This window comes from Hordeum vulgare, chromosome 7H, assembly GCF_904849725.1.
Source record: "Hordeum vulgare subsp. vulgare chromosome 7H, MorexV3_pseudomolecules_assembly, whole genome shotgun sequence".
In the NCBI taxonomy this organism is placed as follows: Eukaryota; Viridiplantae; Streptophyta; class Magnoliopsida; order Poales; family Poaceae; genus Hordeum; species Hordeum vulgare.
The window spans coordinates 57,300,570-57,305,588 of NC_058524.1; positions in this window are offsets into that span (position 1 = coordinate 57,300,570).

The window sequence follows — 5,019 nt, forward strand, 5'->3', positions numbered from 1 at the left end:
ATTCTGTTATGATTGTGTTTTTTGTGTTTCTTTTCGCGTTTGTGCCAAGCAAAACCGTTATGATTAGTCTTGGGGATGATCGTTTGGTCATGCTGGAAAAGACAAAAACTTTCTTCTCACGAAATGAATTTTCATTTTTTTCTGTAAGAGATTTTGAGTTGATTCGTTTTGCTGCTGATTTCTACGCAAATTCTACACACTGTCGTAAGTTTTCAAAAAATTTGAAGTACCATAAGTATACGAAATATACAGATTGCTACAGACTGGTCTGCTGTTAACAGATTCTGTTTTTGTTGTGTTGGTTGCTTATTTTGATGAAACTATGGATAGTATCGGGGGCTATTAGCCATGGAAGATTGAAAATACAATAACTCAACATCAGCACAAGTAGAATTTAAGTTTGCTACAGTACCTAAGGAAGTGGTGGTTTGCTTTCTCATACTAATGTTATCACGAGTTTCTGTTTAAGTTTCGTGTTGTGAAGTTTTCAAGTTTTGGGTGAAGTTCTTATGGACAAAGAGATAAAGAGTGGAAAGAGCTCAAGCTTGGGGATGCCCAAGGCACCCCAAGAGATTCAAGGATGCGTAAAAGCCTAAGCTTGGGGATGCCCCGGGAGGGCATCCCCACTCTCGTCTTCCATCCATCGGTAACGTTACTTGGGGCTATATTTTTATTCACCACATGTTATGTGTTTTTGCTTGGAGCGTCTTGTATCATAGGAGTCTTTTATTTTTGTTGTGTCACAATCATCCTTGCTGCACACCTAGAGAGATAGACATGCACTCACCGTGATTTTGTCGAGCTTCACTTATATCTTTTGGTAGACAATTCAGCTCACATGTGCTTCACTTATATCTTTTGAGCTAGATACTTTTGCTCTCTGTGTTTCACTTATATCTTTTAGAGCACAGTGGTGCATGGCTTGGTAGTTGATCTATGCTTTGAAAGTAGTCTCAAAACGGGTAGTTATCCAATGGGATACGAAAACTTTCACCTTCATGTGCATTGAATAGTTAGAGAAGTTTGATTCATCTCAATTAGTTTTGAGTTGCGGTTATGGTAAATATTGAAGTTATGCTAATAAGGTGTTGTGGATCTAGAAATACTTGTGTTGAAGTTAGTGATTCCCGTAGCATGCACGTATGGTGAACCGCTATGTGATGAAATCTGAGCATGATTAGTCTATTGATTGTCATCCTTTGCGTGGCGGTCGGGATCGCGCGATGGTTTATATCTGCCAACCCTTCCCCTAGGAGTATGCGTTGAATGCTTTGTTTCAATTACTAATAAAACTTTTGCAACAAGTATATGAGTTATTCATGACTAATGTTGAGTGCATGGTTTAGATGCACTTTCACCTTCCGCCATCACTATCTTCTTAGTGCCGTGCAACTTTCGCCGGTGCACAAAACCCACCATTAGCCTCCCTCAAAACAGCCACCATACCTACCTACTATGGCTTTTTCAAAGTCATTCCAAGATATATTGCCATGCAACTACCACCATGACATGTGCCATCACGTCTACATTGCCATTGCATGATCATAAGATAGCTAGCATGATGTTTCCATTAATGTCTATGCCATGCTAGATCATTGCCACGGTACACTACCGAAGGCATTCCATATAGAGTCACCATTGCTCTAAGTTTTGAGTTGAAAGTGTGATGATCATCATTAATGGAGCATTGTCCCATGTGAGGAAATAAAAGAGGCCAAAGAAGACCACCAAAAAAAAAGAGGCCAAAGAGCCCACCAAAAAAATGAGAGAAAAAGAGAGAAGGGACAATGCTACCACTTTTTCCACACTTGTGCATATTAAGCACCATGATCTTCATGATTGAGAGTCTCTCGTTTTGTCACCACCATATAGCTAGTGGGAAATTTTCATTATATAACTTGGCTTGTATATTCCAATGATAGGCTTCCTCAAAATTGCCTTAGGTCTTCGTGAGCAAGCAAGTTGGATGCACACCCACTAGTTTTCTATAAGAGCTTTCACATAGTCTTAGCTCTAGTGCATCATTTGTATGGCAATCCCTACTCATTCACATAGATATATATTGATGAGCATCTCCACGGCTCATTGATATGCCTAGTTAATGTGACTATCTTCTCCTTGTTTTGTCTTGCAACCTCCACCACACTACACACCATCTATAGTGCTAAAACCATGGCTCACGCTCATGTATTGCGTGAGAGTTGAAAAGGTTTGAGAAAGTAAAGGTGTGAAACAATTACTTGGCCAATACCGGGGTTGTGCATGATTTAAATTCGTTGTGCAATGATGATAGAGCATAGCCAGACTATATGCTTTTGTAGGCATAAATTTCTTTTGGCCTTGTTATTTTGAAAGTTCATGATTACCTTGCTAGTTTGCTTGAATTATTATTGTTTCCACGTCAATAGCAAACTATGGTTTTGAATCTAATGGATCTGAACATTCACGTCACATAAGAGGAGTTACAAAGGACACCTATGCTAGGTAGCATGAAAGCATCAAAAATTCATTCTTTATTACTTCCCTACTCGAGGACGAGCAGGAGTTAAGCTTGGGGATGCTTGATACGTCTCAAACGTATCTATAATTTTTGATGGTTTCATGTTGTTATCTTGTCATCTATGGATGTTTTATGTACCTTTTATATCTTTTTGGGGACTAACTTATTAATTCACTGGCAGTTCATGTTTTTTCTGTGTTTTTGGCTCTTTTCAGATCTGATTTTGGAATGGAGTCCAAACGGAATAAAATCCCCGAAATGATTTTTTCCCGAATGGAACAAGATCAGGGGGCTTGTGGGCCAAGCCAGGAGGGCTACAGGGAGCCCACAAGCCCCCACTCCGCCACCAGGGGGGTGGCGGTGGGCAGGCTTGTGGCCTCCCTGCCCCCCCCCCCTGACCTAGATCTTGCGCCTATATACTCCCTAAAAATCAGAAGAAAAAATCAAGGGAGCCACGAAAATACTTTTCCGCCGCCGCAAGCTTCCGTTTCCGCGAGATCTCATCTGGAGACCCTTCCCGACGCCCTGCCGGAGGGGACTTTGGAGTTGGAGGGCTTCTTCATCATCATCATCGCCCCTCCGATTACTCGTAAGTAGTTCACTTCAGACCTACGGGTCGGTAGTTAGTAGCTAGATGGATTCTTCTCTCTCTTGGATCTTCAATACAAAGTTCTCCATGATCTTCATGGAGATCTATCCGATGTAATCTTCTTTGGTGGTGTGTTTGTCGAGATCCGATGAATTGTGGATTTGTGATCAGATTATCTATGATATATATTTGAGTCTTTGCTGATAAGACATAGACTATTAAGGGATATTAAGGTATCCTTTTAATAGAGAACCGGAACAAAGCATTAGCACATAGTGAATACATGAACTCCTCATACTATGGTCATCTCCGGAAGTGGTTCCGGCTATTGTCACTCCGGGGTTGATGGGTCATAACACATAGTAGGTGACTACAACTTGCAAGATAGGATCAAGAACTCACATATATTGATGAAAACATAATAGGTTCAGATCTGAAATCATGGCTCTCGAGCCCTAGTGACAAGCATTAAGCATAGTAAAGTAGTAGCAACATCAATCTCAGAACATAGTGGATACTAGGGATCAATCCCCATCAGAACTAACTCGATTACATGATAGATCTCATCCAACCCATCACCGTCCAGCAAGCCAATGATGAGATTACTCACGAACGATGAAGAGCATCATGGGATTGGCGATGAAGGATGGTTGGTGATGACGACGGCGTCGATTTCCCCTCTCCGGAGCCCAAAATGGATTCCAGATGAACTCTTCTCTCTTAATTTTTTTCTGGGCGAGAGAGACTATATAGAGCTGGAGTTGGAGGCGGCGGAGCCACGAGGGCCTCACAAGCCTGCGAGGCGCGGCCAGGGGGGCCCGCGCCTCCTGGGCTTGTGGGCTCCTAGCTCCGTCCCTCCAGGTAATTCTTGCGCCAGTATTTTTTATATATTCCACAAAAATTCCTCGTAAATTTCCAGGTCATTCCGAGAACTTTTATTTCTGCGCAACAACAATACCATGGCAATTCTGCTGAAAACAGCGTCAGTCCGGGTTAGTTCCATTCAAATCATGCAAATTAGAGTCCAAAACAAGGGCAAAAGAGTTTGGAAAATTAGATACGATGGAGACGTATCAGTACACGATCACGGAGGGGTTCATCATCCACATTGGTGCTCCTCCGATGATGCCTGAGTAGTTCATATAACACCTACGGGTCCGTAGGCACTAGCTAGATGGCTTTCTCTCTTGTATTGTTTCTCAATACAATGGTCTCTAGAGATCCATATGATGTAACTCGTTCTTTTACGGTGTGTTTGTTTCGATCCGATGAATTGTGAGTTGATGATCAGCTCTATGAAATCATATTCATGCTTGATTATTATAGCCTCGTATTTCTTCTCCAATATAAGGTTTTTGTGTGGCCAACTTGATCTTTTATCTTGCAATGGAAAGATGTGCTTTGTGATGGGTTCGATCTTGTGGTGCTCAATCTCAGTGACGGAAAGAGACGTGACACACATGTATCGTTGCTATCAAGGATAAAACGATGTCGACTATTCCTACATGAATAGATCTTGTCTACATCATATCATTGTTCTTAAGGCATTACTCCATTTGTCCATGAACTCAATACACTATATGCATGTTGGATAGCAGTCGATGTGTGAAGTAATAGAACTAGATGCAGGCAGAAGTCGGTATACTTGTATTAGACGTGATGCCCATATACATGATCATTGTCTTGAATATCGCATAATTATTCGCTTCTCTATCAATTTCCCAACAGTAATTTATCTACCCACCGTTTTCTATTTTCTTAAGAGAAGCCACTAGTGAAACCTATGGCCCCGGGTCCATTTCACATCATTTATTTGCAATCTCTACTTTGCTATTCACGTTTCCATTTTATTTTCAGATCTATATCATCAAAAAAAACAAAATACCTTACTCGATTTATTTGCTATTACTCTTATTTGCATCTATCAATC